Consider the following 26,181-nt stretch of genomic DNA (forward strand, 5'->3'; position numbering starts at 1 on the left):
TACTCTACCCACTAGGCCATGCTGCTTCCATGGTCTTTCAATCAAGCAGGGGAGACTGTCTCTAAAAATAAATCACAGGTAGGAGAAGTTGCTGAGTATGAAGATACATATATAAGTGCTTTGTGGGAAGAGGAGATGGCGGGGAGGAGGGGGGGGTGTAGTACCTAAATGCTCTAACCCTTTTTTAACTTGTTTCCATTTCCCTTGCGCCATTCCTGTTATGCCAATCTTATCTCTGGGGACCAACAAGTCCACACTGTTCTTGCCATCCCATAGCTCTGGGAAGCCACGTCAGTGAGGGTGGGAATGGTGGGGATGGGTGGTGATGGAATTGAGCCCACGGGGAGGCTGGCTTGGTCTTTGGGTGGAAGAGGATGGGACACCCACTCTGACAAATGGGGGGGTCATAAGTGGGTGCTGGACTCTTCCCGGTGTAATAGTGAAAAGGGTGTAGGGAGACATTTAAAGAAGTGCTTTAAAAACAGGCTCAGGTTGGTGGGGGTGGAGAGAATGGATCAGAGGGAGGGGAGAGGGCAAGAAAAGGGAAAAAATAATGTACCTGGAGACACATGGACTGTACTAGGGACCCACTGGATATTGCTAGTGGCAGCAAAAACGTTCACCAGCCTGACAGTGAAACTACAGTTTGTAGAACTCTTAATACAAAGCAGGGAGAGGATGGATGGGCGCTGGGAGAATCTGTAAAACTGAAGGTCTCTCTCCAACAGTCTAGCCTTTTCCAGAAGTGAGATCTCAGAGATAATATTTAGGGTTTAACTAGAGAGTGACTAACTGGCCTTAATGGCTCAGCGTGAAACCAGCAAACTCCACAAGGTGTCACTTCAGCTCCAAAGCCCGTGGCCAAGGTCACAGTTGGTGCCTTGTGTTTTCCACCTGGAAGTCTGATAACTTGCAGGTAAACATCGTTATTTGTTGTCCAGCGGCCTTCCTGATCATCTGATGGATTTCTGCCAGTGTCATGGAACCCAAAAGGAGGTTTTTTTATGAGGAAAAAGCAATCAAGTTGAATGGCAAAGGGATAGTAGCAAAATCCCTCTCAAAGAATGAGCCAGTCAGAACATCAGGCACAAACAATCAGTGGTATTTACTGAGTGCTTATTATGTGCAGAGCAGCATACTAAGTGCTTGGGGGAGTACAGTACAACAGAGTTGGTAGACATGATCCTTGCCCTCGAGGAACTTATAAGCCTAAAGGAGGAGTTTACAATCTAGAGGAGCAGTTTACAGCCTAGAAGGGCATCCACTCAAGTGGCCAGAATTCTAGTATGTTAGGATAGGAGGGAGGCCTAAAAAGAAGGTGGGCATGAAGGGGTGTGCTGGATAGGACGCAGAAAGGGAAGGAAGGAAAGAAATGGAGAGAAATGGGAAAAGGAGAAGTATGGGGAAAAAGAAAGCGGGGAAAGGGAGAGGAGAAAAGGGTCCCACCTTTGGCTTTTGGGGTAGCAGGTTGGAACGCTGAATTTCATAACAACTCCATCCATTTTAGGACAAATGGTTTTATTAGTAGTAGTAATGGTATTTATGGAGCACCCACTGATTGCAAGAGACTGTACTAAGTACTCGGAAATGTGCAATACAAAGAAATCATATTTGCTTGCCCATAGTGAGCTTGCACTCAAATTGGGAAAGACATACATAAAAACACCTTACAACTAGAGTAATAAAAGTAATTATTTCAATAAACATAGATACCCAAGTGCTGAAGATGGGCCTAAATATAAATGCTGAAAATGAATGGTTTATTTGGGATATTGGGGATTAAATGGGAAAGGCTCATTGGAGGGGGAGGGGAGGTAATAATAATAATAATAATATTTATTAACTGTTCTGTGTCAAGTATTACACTAAACACTAGGATAGATACAATATAATCAGATTGAACACTGTCCCCGTCCTACTGGGGCTCACAGTCTAAGTAAGATGGAGAACAGGTATTTCAGCCCCATTTTACTGATGAAGCAACTGAGGAATAGAGAAGTGATTTGCCCAAGACACCTTAGCAGACAACTGCTAGAGTCAGGATTAGAATCCAGGTCCTCTGAGTCCCAGGCACATGCTCCTTCCACTACGCCACATTGCTTCTCTAGGAGACCTTTGAATATGGCTAGACACGTCGCTTCCTCTGAGCCTCCGTTGTCTCATCTGTAAAATGGGGATTAAGACCGTGAGCTCCAGGCGGGATAGGGACTGTGTCCAACCTGATTTAATTGTATCCACCCCAGTGCTTAGTAGAGTGCCTGGCACATAGTAAGTTCTTAACATATACCACAAGTATTATTATGAGGAGATCCACAGTCTGATGAATTTGAGGAAAGAGGGTTCCAGGTTGGGGAACAGTTTGAACAAGGGGTAAAAGCTAGAGGAATAGTGAGCGAGGTATATTTAGAAGATTAACTTGAAAAGAGTAAAGAGAGCAAGCTAGAATAGTGGGTGAAGGGCAAATATTGTAGAAGCACTCAGCTCTGACGCCAAGAGGAACATGCTCCTCTGCCGCCTCGCTAATCTCCAAAGAAGGCACCCAGCCTCTTCACTGGAAGGGCAAGTCTTTCTTCCCAGTAAAACAGAGCAGAGGCTTGCATTACTAGTCAAAGCAGGACACGCAGTCACCAAAGGTGACCTGGCAATCCGTTACTCAATCCTTGATGAGGACTGAAGTTTGGAAATTTCCCAAGAACGGAGCAACCTGGTACTGTAATAAGGAGAATGTCCATGCTTGACCTTTCTAGGACAAATCATTCTGTCAAAATGTTACTGAGTTCAATTGGCTGGCAGACATCGTGTTTACTTGGCGTAGAGGTGCTAGAATAGATGTTACATATTTGGACGGTTTAATCTGGTGAACATTTACTTGGAAAATTAGTGCCAATTAAATTAGATTACAATTTAAATGTGCTGACAGCCAGCGCCGCCACCAAAGGTGATGGATAAATGGCTCTGTAACTAATGTGAGAAGGGAGGATAGCAAGGCAAAGTGAAGGCTGTGCCTTAGGCCAGGGCTTGTTTGAAAAAGGAGCTTGCTTGGGATTTGTTTGGGGAAGCAGCCTGGCCTGGCCAGGTCAGAGGACCTGGGTTCTAATTTTACCTTCGCCACTTGTCTGCTGTGTGACCTTGGGCAAATCACTTAAATTCTCCATGCTTTAGACACCTCATCTGTCAAATGGGGATTAAGGCTGTGAACACCATCTGGGAGAGGAACTGTGCCCAATCCGGTTAGCTGGCATTGGCCCTAGTGTTTAGGACAGTTTAGTAGAGTGTTAATTACTAAGTGGGAAGCGCTTAACAAATGCCATAAAAAAGAAGGAGCCTTTAAAGTGTGATTTCTGGATGTTAAAATATTGAGCCTGATTCTCTGGTCCATCAGCGGCCCTGGTTGGCTTAACATAATGACAACTGGCCCCATGCACCTGCTACCCTGTACCTGCATGGAAAAAGAACTTCAACCTAACTGAGTACTTGAACCTAGGGCTATTTGGGGGTGAGTTAGGTTCAGGCCAGTGATGCGGTGGTGGATGGGCATTCCACAGAGGGCACAATGGCCATCACTGTGCTCCTCCCTCTTACAGCAGCTCCTGAATGCTTCTCAAATAGATTCCCGCTAGGGAAAATATTGGAGGAAAGATGCAGCTGAGAGAGGGTATGTTCTCTCCTCTACATCGCCAGCTGGCAAAGTGGAGTTGGGAGGGCGGGGTCATCGAGAGGTGTGGAAAGGGAAGAATCGGGCTCATTTTGAAATAACTTTGCCGAGGAAGTTTCCTCACTTACTACTTGAAAAAAAAACCAGATTGGATCACACACAGGAAGCCATATGGCCAAGGAATAAACACATCTTAGAAGAACACAACTAACTGGCCTGCTGGGCTTTCCTATATGGTAATTAAAGTTTTATAAATCTGCTGCCTAAAACGCAAGGGGAGTGAAAGAACCCTTGACACTGTCCTTTAATCTTCAGACTGTGGCTTCACAGCTGAAATGGAGAGTGTTTACCTTGAATATTTCCCTTCTGAAGAGGGTTCCAGTGAGGCTTGAATGTATGAGGGGACAGGAGACAAAGCCCTCACCTGGTTCATAATTTGATTTATTCAGCATCACCTGGTAGAGCAACCACAGGCTACCACTGACTCTGATTCTATCGCTTACATTTATTTCTACTTTCCTTTTTCCTCAACCTGCACATTGATTGATAGGAATCAATAGCATTTATTCATTCATTCAATCATATTTATTGAGCGCTTACTGTGTGCAGAGCACTGTACTAAGCACTTGGGAAGTACAAATCAGCAACATATAGAGACGGTCCCTACCCAACAACGGGCTTACAGTCTAGAAGGGGGAGAAAGACAACAAAACAAGTAGACAGGTGTCAATACCATCAGAATAAATATTATAGCTATACACACATCATTTATAAAATATAGAGTAATAAATATTACAAATACACACAAGTGCTGTGGGCAGGGGAAGGGGGTAGACTATTGCAGGGGTGATGTGAGCTCTTACCGTGTGCAGAACTTTTTAAGCTTGGGAGAGTTGGTGGACATGTTCCCTACCCACAACATAATTCCCTTCTAAGCATAAGAAGTAGCATGATGTATTTGATAGAGCATGGGTCTGGGAATCAGAAAGTCATAGGTTCTAATTCCGGCTCCTCCACTTACTACTACTAATAATAATGATGGCATTTATTAAGCACTTACTATGTGCAAAGCACTGTTCTAAGTGCTGGGGAGGTCACAAGGTGATCAGGTTGTCCCACTGGGGGCTCACAGTCTTAATCTCCATTTTACAGATGAGGTAACAGGCACAGAGAAGTTACGTGTCTTGCCCAAAGTCACATTGCTGACAATTGGTATAGTTGGAATTTGAACCCATGACCTGTGACTCCAAAGCCCGTGCTTTTTCCACTGAGCCACACTTGTCTGCTGTGTGAACTTAGGCTAGTCACTTAACTTTTCTGTGCCTCAGTTCCTTCATCTGTAAAATGGAGATTAAGACTGTGAGCCCTGCCTGGGATCCAGCACTTAGAACAGTGCTCTGCACATAGTAAGTGCTTAACAAATGCCATTACTATTATTGTTACACGGACTGTGTCCAGCCCAATTTGCTTGTATTCACCGCAGCACATAGTACAGTACCTGGGACATAGTAAGTGCTTAACAAATACCGCAATTACTATTATTATGACATTGTGGCTGCACACACCTGCAAGTGTCTGTGGTTTAGCCATCCCTGGATTATGATTCCTAAAGCCCCATCTTTAGCACTTCATCCTCCTCACCTTTGTGATTCATAAATCCTAGGACCTGTGATTCTGCTACCTTAAGCCAACTTTTCCTTTAATAGTATTTGTTAAGTGCTTACTATATGCCAAGCATTGTACTAAGCAATGGGTAGAGCATACACAAATCAGACACCATTCCAGTCCCACATGAGGCTCACCATCTAAGTAAGAGAAAAAACAGGTATTTACTCCTCATTGACACCAAGATTCTGCTTATACCTGGGTAATGTTCCAAAGTATGAACCAGTGACAGGGAGGTGGAAGGACTGACATGAATAATATTAATAGCTATATTTGCTAAGCACTTACTTATGTGCTAGCCACTGTACTGCATGCTAGGGTGGATACAAGCATATCAATTTGGACATAATCCCTGTCCCATGTGGGGCTCACAGTCTCAATCCCCATTTTACAGATGAGATAGGCACAGACAAGTGAAGTGACTTGCCCAGGGTCACACAGCAGACTAGTGGCAGAGCGGGAATTAGAACCCATGACCTTCTGACTTCCAGGACCACGCTCTATCCACTAGGAATCCATTGCTTCTTTCGTCTATTCCTCTGGAAAGTACTGTTGCCAATTCTTGTCATATGCATAGAGAACTCTGGATAGGTTCGATTAATCAATTGTATTTATTGGGCGTTTACTATATGCAGCGTAATGTACTGGGTGCTTGGGTGGGTACAATCAGCAGATGCCATCCCTGCCCTCAAGGAGCTTACCATCTAGTCAGGTAGATGGAAATTGGCAGCCATTGGCTATTCACCATCTGAAGCTGGAACTAGGAGCCACCTTACTGGAAGTCATTGCTGGGCCTAGATATTCATTCATTCAATCACATTTATTGAGCGCTTACTGTGTGCAGAGCACTGTACTAAGCGCTTGGGAAGTCCCCCTCTCCATCCCCCCGCTTTTACCTCCTTCCCTTCCCCACAGCACCTGTATATATGTTTGTACATATTTATTACTCTATTTATTTATTTATTTACTTTACTTGCACATATCTATCCTATTTATTTTATTTCGTTAGTATGTTTGGTTTTGTTCTCTGTCTCCCCCTTTTAGACTGGGAGCCCACTGTTGGGTAGGGACTGTCTCTATATGTTGCCAATTTGTACTTCCCAAGCGCTTAGTACAGTGCTCTGCACATAGTAAGCGCTTAATAAATACGATTGATGATGATATAGAGACTGTCCCTACCCAACAACGGGCTCACAATCTGGAAGGTGGAGACAGACAACAAAACATGTAGACAGGTGACAAAGTCATCAGAACAAATAGAATTCAAGCTATATGCACATCATTAACAAAACAAATAGAATAGTAAATATGTACAAGTAAAATAGAGTAATAAATCTGCACAAATATATATATACAGGTGCTGTGGGGAGGGGAAGGAGGTAGGGTGGGGGGGGTGGGGAGGAGGAGAGGAAAAAGGGGGCTCAGTCAGGGGCACAGCTGCCTGTTTAGGCAGTGATGAGCTCCCTGCTGCCAGAGAGGCTGAACCATATGGCACACCAGGTCCCCTGGAACAGCATCCTCCCGTTGCTTAGCCTATTGTGTCTCAGCTCGGTAGTTCAGGAGGATAGACGGTGGGCATCTCTGCCACCAAGCTTGTCATGACCCCACCCTCACCAATGAAACCTTTATCAGCTACAACAGGATGGGGAGGAAGCACCAATCCATATCTCTGAAGATGAGGCTGAATGGCAGTCGCATTCTTGCCTTCTCATCGTGGGCGTCTCTTTTAGGGGCATCTCCTGATCCCTCAAGTCTTTCAACAAACCGAGGATTCATGGAGGATTTACTGAGCCCCTACTGGGTGCAGAGCACTCTACCAGGCCCTTGGGAAAGTACAATGCAAGCCAATGACAGAGTTCCTGCTTTTTAGGAGCTTACAATCTAATGCGTGTCAGGGGGAGGGAGGTGGGGCAGACAGGCACACGCAGATGGTCATCATTTAATGAAGCATCGATACAACAAATACGGGAAGATGAAATAAATAAATGGAGTCCAGAAATCAATATGCATATAAGTGCCAAGGGTGTCTGTATTTACCTAAGTGCTAGGGTATTGCTGTAGTTGTTCTTGTTTTAGTGCAAACCAAAATTAATGGGCAGGTTTCTGAAAGAAGAGCTGAGGTGTGTGGGATTTAAGTGCCTTGGGGATTTAACACTATAAAAATGTTTCGTTTGCCTTCGTGGGCCTCCAGACAATTGCTCCTCCATTTACCAGGCATCTTGACATGTGTATCTTAATAAAGCGTTAGCCCAAATAGCTGAACCTCAGGATGCTATCGAATTCTCCCTTTCTAGAATTTGTATATCTCCACGCTTCTCATTCCCTTTGATATATTCATATATCTATATGTATAGATTATTCCTTGATTATAGTACTTGATGGTTACTGGTTCAATTGGCATATCCAAGACAAGGCTGACCATTTTTTTTTTTGTGATGACTGTTCCAAGAGCTAGGGTAGATACAAAGTAAACAGGTCCCACATGGATCTCACAGTCTTAATCCCCATTTTACAGATGAGGTCGCAAAGGCTCAGAGGAGTTAAGTGACTTGTCCAAGGTCACATAGCAGACAAATGGGAAGCAGCATGACTTAGTGGAAAGAGCACGGGCTTGCGAGTCAGAAGTCATGCGTTCTAATCCTGTCTCTGCTACTTGTCAGCTCTGTGACTTTGGGCAAGTCATTTCACTTCTCTGGGCCTCAGTGACCTCATCTGTTAAACGGGGATTAAAGACTGTGAGCCCCATGTGACTATCTCAGCACTTAGGATAGTGTGTGGCACATAGTAAGCACTTAAATACCATCATTATTATTAGAGCTAGGATTAGAACCCAGGTCCTTTTGACAACCGGGCCCAGGCTCTAGCCACTAAGCCACACTGTTCCTCCATAGAATATTCAGTGAACTATTCCCTATGAAATATGCCCAATCAATCGTATTTATTGAGCGCTTACTGTGTGCAGAGCACTGTACTAAGCTCTTGGGAAGTACAAATTGGGAACATATAGAGACAGTCCCTACCCAACAGTGGGCTCACAGGCTAAAAGAAATGTTGTCCTAAGAACCAACTGAAGTATAACTTCTTGATTGGGATGATCCAGATTTCCATTACGTTTCTCTATCACCTCTGCACTCTCTATCTTGTATTATGCATTACGGTCAAATTCTTCACCTCCTAGAAATTTGGTTCACAGTAATGCAGTCCACTTAATGATAGTATGAAGGTCTCCATGTAATGGGTTTGTCAGTGTCCCACAGAGAAATTAGCCAGTAGTGAAAGGCAAGAAATGAAAATAATGAGAAGCCTAGCAGTTGAAGAAAGAAGCATCTCAGACTTGCATGTATAAACGAAACAAAAAATGAACCTGGGTAAAAGTAGAAGTTAAGGATTTTGAATGCGTTAAGATGGACTTTTCCCCATGATTTGCCTAGTAAAGATTGCTGTAGGCAGCAATTTAAATATTCCAGTTCTGCAGATAATGAAAAGTTGATGGCATCAATATGCAGTACAATCTCTTTTTTTCTTAAAGATGCTCTTGTTTCTTGATTATATGTCCTTCTTAGCTATTTGCCTTTTATTTACTGATACTGTTATTTATTATTAAGATGATTTCAGCTAGAGGCCAAAGGCATTATTTAAACTTATGTTAAGCAGCTCCATGTTTACTTGCCTGAGATGCACTTTTTAATGACTGATGAAAGGCATACATGCTAAAACTTCCACAAGCAGCAGCAAAAGTGCAGACCCACTCTGGAAATGTGAGTTTGTGAGCAAGAGGAAAGGGTGGATCATGGCAATGTTGTGGAGCTGAGACCGGCAGGTTTTGGAGACGGCTTGGATGTGAGGGGTGAATGAGAGAGTGGAGTCGAGGATGACACCAAGGTTGCGGGCTTGTGAGACGGAAAGGATGGTAGTGCCATCAACACGTAACCAGAAATGCTCTGGGCATGTTATTCCCCTCCTCAAAAATCTCCAGTGGCTACCAATCAATCTGGGCATCAGGCAGAAACTCCTCACCCTGGGCTTCAAGGCTGTCCATCACTTCAGCCCCTCCTACCTCACCTCCCTTCTCTCCTTCTCCAGCCCACCCTGCACCCTCCGCTCCTCTGCCACTAATCTCCTCACCGTTAGGCCTCGTTCTCGCCTGTCCCGCCGTCGACCCCCGGCCCACGTCATCCCCCGGGCCTGGAATGCCCTCCCTCTGCCCATCCGCCAAGCTAGCTCTCTTCCTCCCTTCAAGGCCCTACTGAGAGCTCACCTCCTCCAGGAGGCCTTCCCAGACTGAGCTCCTTCCTTCCTCTCCCCCTCGTCCCCCTCTCCATCCCCCTCATCTTACCTCCTTCCCTTCCCCGCAGCACCTATATATATGTAGTATATATGTATATGTTTGTACCTATTTATTACTCTATTTATTTTACTTGTACATATCTATTCTATTTTGTTAGTATGTTTGGTTTTGTTCTCTGTCTCCCCCTTTTAGACTGTGAGCCCACTGTTGGGTAGGAACTGTCTCTATATATTGCCAACTTGTACTTCCCAAGCGCTTAGTACAGTGCTCTGCACACAGTAAGCGCTCAATAAACACGATTGATTGATTGATTGATTAGATGATGATTCAGGTTTTGAGCTGTTTTCAGCCAGTATTGTTCTTTTCAGTAATTTAAATGAAAAGATCGCTTAGAGTTGTGAAGCATAAATCGCAAACTTACTAAAACTGTATGAAAAACAGAACTGTCCATCCCATGGAAGGAATTGAATAGCTTAATGTAAAAAAAAAAAAAAAAAAAAAAAAAATTGAGAGAATCAGGCAATAGGAAAATTACATTTCAAGGGGAGAAAGGAAAGAAAGTAGATATTTCAAACACTTATATGCCATCTCCCCCATTAACCTGCTTTCTAAACTAACAGCTCTCTTCCCTTGATTCATTTCTGCTTGTGTTCTTCAACACTTCCAAGCAAACCTAATCCTTGATTCTTCACCTCTGAAAGGGCTCATGGCTTTCTCCCTGACTGGTATGCCCTTCAAATCCACTTCAACAAACCATATTCCTCTCCTCCCATGGGCCTGGGTGCCAGAAGGACTTGATTTCTCATCCCTGCTCCATGACTTGTTTGCTGTATGACTTTGGGTAAGTCACTTCTCTGTGCCTCAGTTACCTCATCTGTAAAATGGTGATTAATACTGTGAGCCCTATGTAGGACAGGGACTGTGTTCAACTTGATTAACTTGTATCTACCCCAGCGTTTAGTAGAGTGCCTGGCTTGTAGTAAGCACTTAATACCATAAATAAAAAAGGTCACGTCCTTCAGGTGGTTTTCCCTGATTAATCCCCCCACTTTGATCATGTCATTTTCTCAGCCCCCTCAGCACTCAGTTACCTTTTTATAGACTTCTTACTGACTTAATCCTTAAAAAAAAATCTCCATTCTCACTTTTAACCAGTGTTTTAGCAGTTCATTCTGACTTCTTTAGATGATAATATTCTCAAGGTGGTGGTGCGTCCATTTCAGAACGTGCTCCAAGCCATTCGTGGAGTGTCTGTTCACAGCAGTAATAATAGTAATGGCATTTGTTGAGTGCCAACCTGGAGCACTGTACAAAGCAGTGGGTGAAGTACATCAACTTACATTTTAATGGGTTAAGATGCTCCAATGCTTTAGACTAATAATCACATGCTTTGCCATATAAAGAGCTTTATCCAAGGACACACTTGCCCCTGACTCCAGGATGAGCTCACCTCCTCAAAACTATTGGAGATTATTATTATCTTATTATTATGAATAATAATAACTATGAATTATGGGATTTAAGTTCTTGCTATGTGCCAAGCACTATTCTAAGCACTGAGGTAGATACAAGATAATCTGCTCAGACACAGCGCCTGTCCCACCATGGGCTCACAGTTTAAGTAGGAAGGAGAATGGGGATTGAATCCCATTTTACAGTTGAGGAAACAGGCACAGAGAAGTTGAGCATCTTTCCCTGAGGTCACACAGCAGGTAAGGGGCAAAACTAGGTTTAGAACTCTGGTCTCCCAAAACCATCTTTTTAGCCTAATAGTAACAGCAGCAGGCATAAGAGGAAGTAAAATGTAAAGGAAAGAACATCCCTGCGCAAGGATGACACGCAAATTCCTGAAGCATTCCATATTTTTCCTTCCTCCCTTCAAGGCCCTACTGAGAGCTCACCTCCTCCAGGAGGCCTTCCCAGACTGAGCCCCCTCCTTTCTCTCCCCCTCTCCATCCCCCGCCTTACCTCCTTCCCTTCCCCACAGCACCTGTATGTTTGTACGTATTTATTACTCTATTTTATTGTATTTATTGTATTTTATTGTACATATCTCTTCTATTTATTTTATTTTGTTAATATGCTTTGTTTTGTTCTCTGTTTCCCCCTCCTAGACTGTGAGCCCACTGTTAGGTAGGGACCGTTTCTATATGTTGCCAACTTGTACTTCCCAAGTGCTTAGTACAGTGCTCTGCACACAGTAAGTGCTCAATAAATATGATTGATTGATTGAGTCTGGCTGTCAGAAGACAGATCAATCAATCAATCAATCGTATTTATTGAGCGCTTACTATGTGCAGAGCACTGTACTAAGCGCTTGGGAAGTACAAATTGGCATCACATAGAGACAGTCCCTACCCAACAGTGGGCTCACAGTCTAAAAGGGATTCCAATCCCAGCTTTTCCACTACCCTGCTGTGTTAGCTAAACTTCCCTGAGTCTCAGTTTCCACATCTGTAAAGTTGGGACAATATGCCCCTCCTCTACCTCATAGAGATCAATCAACCATACTTATTGAGAGCTTACTGTATGCAGAGCACTGTACTAAGCACTTGGGTTGGTACAATGTAACAGAGTTGACAGACACTTTCCCTGCCCACAAGGAGCTTACAGTCTAGAAAGGGAGATGGACATTAATATAAATTATGAATATGTACATAAGTGCTGTGGGGCTGAGGGAGGAGTGAATCCAAATGCAACGGCACCACAAAAGGGAGTGAGAGAAGAAGAAATAAGGGCTTCCAAAATAGGTAGGTAATTAGAAAAGACTTTTTGGAAAATTAAAGTGCTGTGCAAATTCAAGGTGGTATCAGAGGTGGGTAAAATTTGAAGGTGAACTGAGGGGATAGCTAGTAGAGTTCCCAGTCACTATGGAGTGTCCTCTGACAACTTTGGACAGAGGGCCTTGAGCCCTTTTGGTCCTGTAGCTCGAACCGGTACAGACTGAAATGCATTTTTCATGGAAACACTGCAAAATGTTTCCAGAGGAGCCCAAGGAGAAAACACATCACCCTCACAAGCCCCAGGTTAGTCCTAAGAAAGCTCTAGTGTGTGACAGTCACAGGTTGATGGGTCCAGGTGACTGGCTTTCTTCAAATTCAACCTCAAAATCTTCTGTTAAAAGGTACCACTTCCTAGAGGCACTCTCTGATTAATTCCCCCTACTTTCCTGGACATACCATCTCATTAAGCCCTTCAACACACATGTACTTGTCTGTTTAGATATTTGTAATTCATTCATTTGTCTATAGCTTTGATCTAGTCTATTACTCATAAGTATCATACCGTCATCAATTTAAGCCTACTGTCTCCCCCATAGTAGATTACCAACTGCTGGAGGCCAGAAATAGCATCTTTCATTGCTATTGTCTATTCCTCGAATGCTTGGTATACTGCTTTGCACCTAATAAGAACTCAATCAATGTGATTTACCTGCTTCTTACTGTGTGTAGAGGTCTCTGTTAAGTTCATGGGAAAGTACAATACAATAGAGTTGAGTTTACAGTCCACAGGGTGATACAGACATGAAAATAAATTACAGATAGAGGAAATAGAGTATAAGAATATTTACGTAAGTTTTGTGAGGCTGGGGTGAGTATCAAAGTGCTAAAGGGGCACATAAGAACGCCACTGGTACTGATATTTCGAGGTCTTTCTGGCTTCCGGGAAGAGGGACTGGGTATGGAATTCTCTTGGTGGAGAGACAGGATCCAACTTATTTGGTGAGTGTCCTGAAAGGCTCCCAAAATGAGACAGGAAACCCTCCCTCCTCCAGGCTGGCCAGTGCTCTTCCAGGGGCATTTTAGAATTCACCTCCTCTTCTGGAGAGCTTCAGAACTAGGAGTCTGTCTTAGGTCCAAGGATATCTCCCCAAGAATTTCCAGGGTAGAGGGCATCATCTGAATCCATTCCAGTAGAGACTCTAAAATCATAATGCAGGCTGGGAGCCCCCATACAAGGGTACATACTATGCAGTGTGCTGCTTGCAATGGCCAGTGTCTTCTGGCTATGCTAAATGACCCCCTACAATGGTCTATTTAGATATCTGTTGTCTGTCTCCCCCTGCTAGACTGTGAGCCCATTGTTGGGTAGGGACCATCTCTATATGTTGCCAACTTGCACTGCCCAAGTGCTTAGTACAGTGCTCTGCACACAGTAAGCGCTCAATAAATACGATTGAATGAATGAATATTTGCCTGACTCGCATTGGGGTTGGGGGATGCACCATTTCATACTGTGCTGAGTGCTTAGTACAGTGCTTTGCACACAGTAAGAGCTCAATAAATATGATTGAATGAATATTACATCAGGGTGTCTCAGTCAACAAGTACGTTCTGAACACCTACTGGCCACAAAGCCCTTTCCCAACCCTCAGATAGCTTCCACAGATCAATTGACAAAGGTATTAAGTGCTGAGCACTGTGAGTGGATACAGAATAAACAGTTTTACATCGTCTTTGTCCCATAAGTGACATTCATACAATGCTATTTACAGATCAGCTATCAGTTGCATCTTTGGAGCTCACACAATGACCAACCATGCTGCCCCAGCTCCTGCCTTCAAAGAGAAATGAACCAAGGCAAACATATATTCAACCAACATAAATATGGTTAGAGAAGTTAAGGGGGCAGGAGTGGGTTACAGATTGTGCCGGCTTTAAAATATTAAATCAGATTCACGACTGCCTCATGAAATACACAAATGTTTTCCTAAGCCTCCTTCAAAAGTGGGGAAGACACACCCTCAGAGGTTGAGACCTGCTCAACTGACCCCCCAAAACAGTGTGACCTGGGCTGGAGGAGACCCCCACTACAACCATTTAGAATCCCAGTTTCCCTATTGAGTTGCTCGTCAATTGTAGATCCAAGAGGCCCAAAAGTAATTCATCTGAGTCCCAGACCACAAAGTGAATCTGCAAGGACATCAGAGAAGGAAAGTGCTTCAATTATTTTACAATCAAAAACACCTGTATTGAAATTTATTCCCTCCTCGGAGCATGCGGCTACCTATTTTCAACCCTTTGGTGAAGCAAGGGGGAAAAAAATAAAATATACAGATTGGAAGTGCATCTATATTGCTTAGTCCTAGTGGGGCTATGTCAATCACATTCTAAAATATAGATCATAAGTCAAGGATGTAGACACGGAAAAGGTCAATTACACTTTTCATAGCAATCCTCTGCATTCTCGTATGGCAGCCATCTCTTTTAGATCCTTGGCACTTCTCTATCATTTTTGTACCATAATATTGGTTTATCTCCTCTCAATTAAAAACCCACTGCTTCCTCTGCTCATTGGTACTTGAACCTTTCTGGTTGGCAAATCTGGAATCCATATGGATTTGGTGGGAGTGGTATTTGGAAAGCTCATATTCATAGCAGCAGGGGGAAGCACCGTTTTTTTAACCCCTCCCTCAAGCTCTGTTTATTGCCCTTTGGTAGCACCCTAAAGGGAACAATTCTGGCCCACAAAACCATCAGTTATCTTCATACCGCCTGGCTACTGTTTTCTTTAAAATGGATTTCAGAGAGGAAGGAAGATTTAAGGCAGCAGTCCCCAATGCTGAATAATTAAAATGCAAAGGGTACATTTTCATTAGGAAAAATTGGGGCGGGGAGGTGGGGGTTCTTAGTACTTTGAGAAGTACCCCTTTTAATTGTTAAAATATGCAAACAATAACTACATAACTCAGGTAAGTAGGAAAAAACTGAGGGAACTGAAATTCTATCTGATCTAAGGTTATCATCACCACCAAGGTTGATTAGGGAGGATATACAGTTTGTTATGAATAAGACATTTAAAAATCTATGGCTGGGGGAAAACCCTAATGAGAAAAAACACAACTAATTTAAAAAATAACAGGCTGAAAGGCAACTGAAAATAAAAATGGCAAAAAAAAATGATAGATAAGAATACAGTTGGATTACAGCAGTAAAACTAGCAAAATATATATGTACGTAACCACAAGATGCATAAACATTCTGTATATATGCACGCATATGTAGAGAATATATGTTGCCAATATGTACCCAGCAGAAAGTTCTATCATTTCTTATTATTGCCCCAGGGAAAAATTGCACTCAGAAGAGAGAAAATGAAGTTAGCAAGGATTTTTTCAGTCACGAGTCCTTCTCTGGAGAATGAGCAATACAGGAAAAAAATTACCTGGTGAAGAAAGGAAACAGAGAGCTATATATAGAAAACGTAGGATAGAAGAGCATATAAAACATGATGAGATATAAATGCTCTCCTTACCAAGGTTAAGGGGAAATTAAAACCAGCTTGAAAAGGGAAGAGAGAATAGGAAAAATTACAGTAAAAGGCAATTAATCTAGAAAAGGGAAGAGAGAATAGGAAAAATTACAGTAAAAGGCAATTAATCTAGAGATGGTTGGAAAATGGGAAGAAGGGAAGAAATGAATGCAACATTAACCAAAGGTGAAAGGCATAAATTTAACAGAGGTGCTCACTCAGAGGGGAAGACTGATAATCCATTATGGCTGGGAGAGGCAGTGATGAGGCAGAAAAATGGAAATATCCAAAGCATCTAATCCAGTGTTCTGCCCACAGCAGGAGCTCAATAAATACCATTTCTGATGACTAAAATCATGCTTTTATCCTAGCTTACCAGTACTACCAAAAAGTGGATTTTCACTATGTGTTTTGCTGTCCATGTGTTAGGGAGCATTCGGAGAAGCAGCATGGCTCAGTGGAAAGAGCCCAGGCTTGGGAGTCAGAGATCATGGGTTCTAATCCCAGCTCCGCCATTTGTCAGCTGTGTGACCTTGGGCAAATCACTTCACTCTCTGTGCCTCAGTGACCTCATCTGTAAAATGGGGATTAAGACTGTGAGCCCCACATGGGACAACCGGATTAGCTTGTATCTCCCCCAGCACTTAGAACAGTGCTTGGCACATAGTAGGCATTTATATATAATCATTATTGTTATTATTATTATCATCCAATAACCTGCACCCATTTGAATTCAGCTTGCCATAATGTTGGAAGCTCTGTGTGTACATTTGTGCGTGCCCATGATATTGGACACAGCGAGTACTGTAACGCATGTTTTCTTAAAGCTATGTTTCATGAAAACACAACGCCCACATTATAGGAGATGGGGGTCAATACCCACGGTGTGCACCTAAGTGAATATTTTCAGTTATCAAATAACACAGTGGCTTTTTTTTCCGGTCTTCAGGCCCTGCATCATTCCTCATGAGTTCCCCAAAGGGATAGCTAATTACCTTATGGTCACTTGGCCAATATTTTTTGAATTCTGCAAACAACTCAAGAAGGTGAGAGAGGGGTCTTTCAGTTTCACAGTTCATCCTTAAGTAATAACACTTCAGAATCCCCTTAGCAGAATAGTGCTACTCCAAGTTCCTTGTGGGACAAATGCATAACCTTCATGGTCCAGAGGCCAGAATGCTACTGACTGAGTCATCATGACATCTGGGTAAGTTGGAATAAGATGAAGAGTCCTTAATAAGTTTTGGATGGAAGGAGCTGTGAAGGTGAAAACCTATAGGAGTCCCTGACCAGATGTCTGGGTACAATTATAGCCCCTAGATACCTGGATATTGGCATGATTCTGTTTGGCTCGCCTCTCCAGGTTCTGAAATATTGTTTACATAGGATTCTTAAATATGCAGCAATCACAGCCCAAAGTCCAAGCAATAAGAAAATGTCAAAAGAAACAGAAAAACTTGAAATCTACTGCGTGAGCTAAGCAGCCTCACTTTACTGAGATCAGGTTTTTCAAGCTGAAATTCCATTCCGACCAAATGGATCAATCAAAAGTTCACATTTCCAGAATATGAATTGATCATTTGAAGGCATTAATAAAGCTCACTTGCTTCTCCTGTTGTAATTAGGATTGTAGGCAACTAGCAAGACTATTTTAGACTGTGAGCCCACTGTTGGGTAGGGACTGTCTCTATATGTTGCCAACTTGTACTTCCCAAGCCCTTAGCACAGTGCTCTGCACACAGGAAGTGCTCAATAAATATGATTGATTGATCCTGTTTTAATGTAAGTGGGCAATCTCCCAATGCAGAACTAAGAAGTCAATGATGTAGGAGGATATTAAGCTCATTGTGGGCAGGGAATGTGTCTGTTATATTGTACTCTCCCTGGTGTTCAGTGCAGTGCTTTGCACACAGTAAGCATTCAGTAACTACAACTGAATGAATTAAACTAGGATCAGTTGAAACAGAGTATGCCGCACTACCTGATTTTGAAAGGTTTCATGATGACATAACCCAGGACAGGAAGATGTTAATATTTTCTTTTAAACTCACTTAGGTAGATTAAACTGAACTGCGACTTCTAATGATAAAATAAAATGCACACTTTGTATTAAATATTTCAAGTCCTCAAGGACAGGGATCATGTCTGCTACCTATTGAAATTTCCCAAGCATTCAGTACAGTATTATTCACAGGATAAACACTAATACTATTGATTTAATAAATCAAACAAAAATACCAAGCATGTAGGAAACAAGTCATTGGAGGTCATTTAAGTGAACAAAAACTTAAAGGGAAAAAGAAGTACCTGGAGAAGAAAAACATTTGCTGCCATCAGTGGCTTTATCTTGAATCGAAGGACAATAATGTATATAGAAAACAGAGGCTTATTGACAGATAAATGATTAAATTTAACATATTTGTTCCACTCAGGGTGGCATGTGAAAAAAAGGGCAAATATGAGCTAAGGACTTTGGACGATTGAGAAACATTTGTTAGACCAAGATTCACCTTTTCTAAAATTCCCTTTGTGTCTTCCCCTTTGAAAGGCAAAAGTCACAGGATAGATGAGCAGAAGCCTATGTGAGTGTAGGAGGGAGAGGAGTAAGTATAGATACATGCATGGTGTAACCGACTTCATGTACCTCTATCTCATCTATTTTGCCGCCTATCTCTCGCTGCCTCTGTCCTTGAACACTCTCTATTTTCATATCCTAGAGACAATTGCAAGGATTGTCTCTATTGCTGAATCGCACTTTCCAAGTGCTTAGTATGGTGTTCCGCACACAGTAAGTGCTCAATAAAGATGACAATGAACGAATTGCTCTCCCGGCCTTTAAAGCCTTATTAAAGGCACATCTCCTTCAAGAGGCCTTCCCTGACTAAGCCCATATCTGTAACATTATATTAACATATATTTCCCCCTCTAGACTATAAACTTGTTGTGGGCAGGTAATGTCTATTATATTGTTGTGTTGTACTCTCCCACGTGCTTAGTACAGTGTCCTACACACAGTAAGGCACTCATAAAATACTACCGTTTGATCGATGAAGTTGCACTTTAGGGACAGGGGTAAGGGGAAGAAGTGTTGAGGGAATCAAAGTGATACCCCCCCCCCCCAAAAAAAAAAAGCTTTGCAACAGACACAAATATTAGCCCCAGCCTAGATAAGAAATGCTTAAAATGCCTTATTACTGCAGTGCATCTTGGCCTAGGGTTGTGCATAACAGCGTCCATAGCCCATAGCTCAGGAGAGAAGTCACTCAATGTGCATGCCACTGGGACTTCCATCAGCCCCTGCTCCAGTTCAGGAAGGCCTCAAACATCAGCAGTGTGAGGCTTCCTCAACTTTTAGAACATTGGGAAAACCAACATATTGCTTTGACAGTGGCTTCTGAGGCCCATAGGTCTGAGACATGACATGAGGAGAATGAGCCCCTGCAACACCTCTAACATTTACTGACATCCTCATCTTTTATATTTTTGTTTCCTCTTTGTCATCAACCCATTACCCTCCACTTTCCACCTATGCCTCCCGCTGCCACTTACTCTGATTGTAAAGTCCTTGGGGGCCAGGGACTCTTCCTATCTCTCATCCTTGTGTGTTTTTCCCAGACATTAGTATGGTGCTCTGCACCCAGTAGACACTTAAAAAAATATTATTACTACCATCTTACTAAGTATTCCAGCATCAAGAACCTTATTTAAGTAACCTGAGATGGTAGACTCAGCTACCTCAGGTAGATCTCCCAATCCATCCCTTCCTAAAGCACTCCCCTTCCCCAATTTGAAGTCCAATTAATAGATGAACTAATTTTGTCCTTTTTGTGATCTGCTACCTGGAATTTAGGATTCAGAGGTGTCCAGGCATATGGTTTTCTACTAGACGGGCTGGTTTTCAGCTGGTCTAGTCTCTGTGAAGTGCAGATACAACAACGGGCACCTTTGTGACTAGTATTTTAGTTTTAAACATCCATGTTCTCACCACTCTGGCTCCTGTCACAGAATCCCAAGGCTTGGAGGTGGTGGGTCATAACGGGTCTTGGAGGGGTGGGAGAGGGATATATCCCTCTGGAGGAAGGAAAGAATCGGGCAGTCCCTGGCACACCCTATAGATTCTACATTTGACAGACAGTTTGGTATTAATATCATTACATTAGATTGTGGAACCTGTGGAAAACACATGTAGTAACATACATCTGTTACTTCCAGGCTGAGAAAAGGGACATTAAGGTCATATGTCCTCTAAGAGACCTTCCCCAATTAAACCACAGCACAGCACTTATGTACATATCCATAATTTATTTATTCATTCAGTAGTATTTATTGAGTGCTTACTGTATGCAGAGCACTGTACTAATCAGCAATATAATAATTATATTAATGTCTATCTCCCCCTCTAGACTGTAAGCACATTGTGGGCAGGAAATATGACTACCAACCCTGTTATATTGTACTCTCCTAAGCATTTAGTACAGTGCTCAATAAACACCACTGATGATGATGACGATCCAGCATTTGGAACTGCCATTCATTCATATTTATTGAGCACTTACTGTGTGCAGAGCACTGTACTAAGCACTTGGAAAGTACAATTCAGCAACAGAGACAGTGCCTACCCATCAATGGGCAGTGGTCACTTTAGTCATGGATTTTACTTCCAGAAGAGGTCCAGCACAGAACCTCCCAGAGAAGCAAGGTGACCTAGTGGAAAAAGAATAAAAGCCTGAGAGTTAGAGGACTTGGCTTCTAATCCCGGCTTTGCCGCTTCCCTACTGTATGGCTTTGGGCAAGTCTCACAAGTCACAGCTTCTCTGTACCTCAGTTCTCTCATCTGCAAAATGGGAATTAAAAACTTGTTCTCCCTTCTACATAGACTGTGAGGCCCATGAGGGAACTGATTATTTTGTAGCTACCCTAGCATTTCAAATAGTGCTTGGCACTTAGCAAGTGCTTAATGAATACTATAATTATTAGTTATTAGCTTGTACTTCCCAACTTGTACTTCCCAAGTGCTTAGTACAGTGCTCTGCACACAGTAAGCGCTCAATAAATATGATTGATTGATTAGCTCTCCCTTGGGCATTTGGTGCCTAATTAACCTGTTGGCTGTAGCCCAGACATTATAGCAAAAGATGGGGGCCTACTGGAGTCTCAGAGTCTACTTCTGGAAGGTTTTCCCTGGAAATAATAATAATAATGATGACATTTATTAAGCGCTATGTGCAAAGCACTGTTCTGAACACTGGGGAGGTTACAAGGAGATCAGGTTGTCCCACGGGGGGGCTCACAGTCTTAATCCCCATTTTACAGATAAGGGAACTGAGGCACAGAGAAGTTAAGTGACTTGCCCAAAGTCACACAGCTGACAATTGACAGAGCCGGGAATCAAACCCATGACCCCTAACTCCAAAGCCTGTGCTCTTTCCACTGAGTCACGCTGCTTCTCCAAATTACATTCTTCCTGAATGTAATTTGTGACATCACACTTGATAACTACCAGCCTATCAACTACAGAGGCAGGTAGAATGCCCCAGAAGGTATGAATCAGGATAAAAAAGAGGGGGAGGGAGGGAGAAAGAAAGAAAGGGAGAGAGAGAGAGAGAAAGAAAGGGAGACAGAGAGAGGGAGGGAGAGAGGGAGGGAGGGAGAGAGGGAGGGAGGGAGAGAGGGAGGGAGGGAGAGAGGGAGGGAGGGAGAGAGGGAGGGAGGGAGAGAGGGAGGGAGGGAGGGAGGGAGGGAGGGAGGGAGGGAGAGAGGGAGAGATTCCCCTCCCTTACTTCTGGCAGGTACTTCTTGGCAAATCTTCAAAGATTGAAAAATTTTAAATTCAAGTCCTTCTCCGCTGGACTCCTGTAATGTTGACCCCAATTCAGTCAGGAAAACGAAGACGAGTTTGACACTCTGTTCCAGAGCTGTCATTTGCATCAGTCAGTTCTCTCTACCTCCCTCTCCACCCTCACTAAATATTAAATATTTTGTATTGTTTGGTAATCAATTATGGTACTTGTTAAGCGTTCACTATGTGGCATAGTTCTAAGCACTGGAGTCTTGCCTTGTCTTCTGCTGTTAAGTCACTCCATGACTCCATGGACACATCTCTTCCAGAATGTCCCACTCTCCATCTGCAATCATTCTGATAGTGTATCCATATAGTTTTCTTTGCAAAAATACAGAGTTTGTTTACCATTTCCTTCTTCCACATAGTAAATTTGAGTCTCCGCTCTCAATTCTCTCCCATGCCGCTGCTGCCCAGCACAGGTGAGTTTTGACTTGTAGCAGATTGCCTTCCTCTCGCTAGCCCCTGCCCAAGCTAGGAATGGAATGGGTACACCTTGGCTTGACTCTCCCTCCCAAAGGCGAGACTGGTAGAGTACTGGAAACTCTCCAGGTGTGGTCCTGAGAGGGAAGCACTGGAGTAGATACTAGTTAATAAGACTGGACACAATTCCTGTCCCAAATAGGGCTCACAGTCTAAGTAGGACCCACCTTGTTTCCATCCCATTTAGAGTTTTGTGGATTCTTTGGTGCCTTTCTTATTCCTCGGCTATTGAGGTTCTTTCTTCCATCCCACTAAAAAAAAAAAAAATTCTTTAACAACTAGTTGAAAATTCCCCATGCGATATTTGCCAGCAGCTGGAGACGTGACCAAAACAGCTCTACACAAGCTCAGGAGTACTTGTCTTTACGGGTCCCCAGTGACTGATAATAGTCTCTAAATTATTGCAAAATGGTCCCTTATAAGTCTACATAAATATCAATTGTATTATTGAGCACTTTCTGTGTGCAGAGCACTGTATTAAGTACTTGGGAGAGTACACTATATGTTGCCTACTTGTACTTCCCAAGCGCTTATTACAGTGCTCTGCACATAATACGCGCTCAAATATGATTGATTGATTCACTATAACAGTGTTGGGTAATTATCAGAAGTTCTAATAATAATAATAATAATAATGATGTCATTTGTTAAGCACTTACTATGTGCAGAGCACTGTTCTAAGCGCTGGGGGAATACATGGTGATCAGGTTGTCCCACGTGGGGCTCACAGGCTGAATCCCCATTTTACAGATGAGGTCACTGAGGCTCAGAGAAGTGCAGTGACTTGACCAAGGTCACACAGCAGACATGTGGCAGTCGGCATTTGAACCCATGACCTCTGACTCCAAAGCCCGTGCTCTTTCCACTGAGCCACGCTGCTTATCTAAGCCATCCACTACTCTCTTGCCTATAGCAATAAATTACAGTTGCTTAGACTGTTCTAGTACCTGAAGAGACCGGGGTCACTAAAGGTCACTTTTAGATTCCTTATTAAAATCAAGCTCCTTCTACAGAGAAGCACCGAGCAATCTCAAAAACAGCAACATATATGTAGCTTCTGGTCAGCTGATGAATAGTGCTAGGGATATAGCATAGTGATAGTGCTTTAAAAGAAAAAAAGAAGTCTAAGGATGTCTCGGTCATATATTTGATTTTCAAACTACCTGGGAGGAGAGTTTGAGAGAGCCTAGAGATTATTCTTCAAATAGTTGCCGCCTAAACAAATTTAATTAGCGTTCATTTCGGCCTATCACCTCCCCCCTCAGCAAGTGGTAGAAACAGACCAGACCCAAGAGCTCTGCTCACTGGGAAGGTACATTTACTGTGTTGACATGCTCTGGTGAAAGGGTAAACATATGCTTTCTATGGGGAATTTCCCTGAGAATATCCAGTAGTATGCCATGGCGGTAATAGAAATGTGTTATCCATCTGACGTCCCTTTAACGGCAAAGAGAATAGGACTTTTCTTGATGCAATTGTGTTGAAGTATCGGCGTTTCTGTGGTGTTTCCAGGAGCGGCTCGTTCTTAGCCATCTTAGGTACATCACCTGTACCTGCCTGATCCGATTCCCACTCGTGAGTACTGCTGATGTCAAGTCCACAATGAATCTGAGGCTGCTCTCCTCTGGGAGCCAATTCCCCATACCGTTCTACCTCATCATGCAAAAGAAATGTACTAACAACCACTGGTATTTATTGAGTGCTTACTTTGTGCAGAGCACTGTGCTAAATGCTTGGGAGAGTATAATACAGAGTTGGTAGCCACTTCACCCACTCACACTGAGTTTACACAGTCTAGAGGCTGGGGAAATGAGATTGTCAGGGAAGACTTCTTGAGGGAGATATGATTTTAGTAGGGCTTATTCAATCCAACAGCCGAATTTGAGCGCTTACTATGTGCAGAGCACTGTATTAAGAACTTGGGAGAATACAGGTTTCGTAGACATGTTCTCTGCCCTCAAGGAGCTCCACCACTTGTCAGCTGTGTGACTTTGGGCAAGTCACTTAACTTCTCAGTGCCTCTTACCTCATCTGTAAAATGGGGATTAAGACTGTGAGCCCCACGTGGGACAACCTGATTATGTTGTATCCACCCCCCCCCCCCCCCATGCTTAGAACAGTGCTTGGCACTTAGTAAGCACTTAAATACCATCATTACAGCACCTGTATATATGTATATATGGTTGTACATATTTATTACTCTATTTATTTATTTATTTTACTTGTACATTTCTATCCTACTTATTTTATTGTGTTGGTATGTTTGGTTCTGTTCTCTGTCTCCCCCTTTTAGACTGTGAGCCCACTGTTGGGTAGGGACTGTCTCTATGTGATGCCAATTTGTACTTCCCAAGCGCTTAGTACAGTGCTCTGCACATAGTAAGCGCTCAATAAATACGATTGATTGATTGATTGATTGATCATTATTATTACTACAATCTATTCCTATTTCTTCAGTAGGAAGCAGTGTGTCGTAGTGGACAGAGCACAGGCCTGGGAAGCATAAGACCTGGGCTCCAATCCCAGCTCTACCACCTACCTGCTGTGTGATCTTGGGCAAGCCACCAAACCCCTCTGTGCCTCAGTTTCCCCATCTTCAAAATGGGGGTTCAATACCTGTTCTCCCTTCTACTTAGGCAGAGACCCCCATGTGGGACCTGATGATGTTGAATCTACCCTAGACAGTGACTAGCATATAGTGACATTATCATCGTTGAGCCACTGAGGTATTAATAGGTCCAGCACTGAGGCCAAAGCTGGAAAAGTACAGAAAGGACCCCTGGTTCCTCTATCTCCCAAAGGAATTGCATTCCCCATTCCAATCAGGTAGAAGTCTTATTAATAATAATAATAATTAGTCCTTGTTAAGTGCTTACTATGTGCCAAGCACTCTTCATCAATCGTATTTATTGAGCGCTTACTGTGTGCAGAGCACTGTACTAAGCGCTTGGGAAGTACAAATTGGCAACATATAGAGGCAGTCCCTACCCAACAGTGGGCTCACAGTCTAAAAGGGGGAGACAGAGAACAAAACCAAACATACTAACAAAATAAAATAAATAGAATAGATATGTACAAGTAAAATAGAGTAATAAATATGTACAAACATATATACATATATACAGGTGCTGTGGGGAAGGGAAGGAGGTAAGATGCGGGGGATGGAGAGGGGGACCCTAAGCATTAGGGTAGGTACAAGTTTGGACACAGTCCTTGTCCCATGTGGAGCTCACACCCTTATCCCCATTTAACAGGTGAGGTAACTGAGGCACAGGCAAGTGAAGTGGCTTGCCTCAGGTCACACAGCAGACATGTGGCGGAGTCAGAATTAGAACCCAGGTCCTTCTGACTCCCAGGCTCAAGCTCTATCCACTAAGCCATGCTGCTTCTCCAACTACTGGGTCTCACCTCATCTCGTCTCACACTCCTCAGCTCCTCTTAGGCTCCTATCTGCCTCTTTCACCTTCTATTCACTACTTTCCAGCTTGGGTATATCACCTCAGGAGTCTAAAGAATCTCTCCAACAACTGCTTTCTTTCCAAAAACCTCTCCAAACTGCATCTCTTTTCAGACTACATTCCACTTATTTCTTCCCTCCTTTTCCATTGCAAATGCAGTATTGTCTTTTTGTCCTGTTTGTGCTTCTACACTTTAAACCCTTGAGGATGAGAGTCCTTATTTGCCTTTGGCAGTGTAATATTTATTTTAAAGCGATGCTCACAGATATGACACTAGAGAAATATTAAACAACAATAAAGTCTGGAGTTCCTGCTGAGGTAACTCTGTAGATATTTAGAAATATTGATTTCCTAGAGATATGGGGTTCTCTAATTGCTCTTTTTTCGATGACTCACCCAAGAGATCTGAATATCATATGAAGAGAAGCTAGTTTCAGTTGATTTAGAAATAAAATTAGCAGTGAACACTATCTGAGTCTTTTCCCAGTTTCTTGAAGCCCTTTAAAGGTTGGTCCCTGCTATTTCAAGTTCCACTGCCTAT

General features: G+C 42.9%; 1 non-coding gene across 1 annotated transcript; it reads right to left on the reverse strand.

Annotated features, from left to right (window-relative positions):
• Nucleotides 1-22,131: 22,131 nt before the first annotated feature.
• On the reverse strand, nucleotides 22,132-22,269 carry LOC119935375. Its single transcript, XR_005453260.1, has one exon. It is a non-coding gene; the product is annotated as a small nucleolar RNA SNORA7 (small nucleolar RNA).
• Between the last annotated feature and the right edge of the window lie 3,912 nt (nucleotides 22,270-26,181).

Source organism: Tachyglossus aculeatus, chromosome 11 (assembly GCF_015852505.1).
Source record: "Tachyglossus aculeatus isolate mTacAcu1 chromosome 11, mTacAcu1.pri, whole genome shotgun sequence".
Lineage (NCBI taxonomy): Eukaryota > Metazoa > Chordata > Mammalia > Monotremata > Tachyglossidae > Tachyglossus > Tachyglossus aculeatus.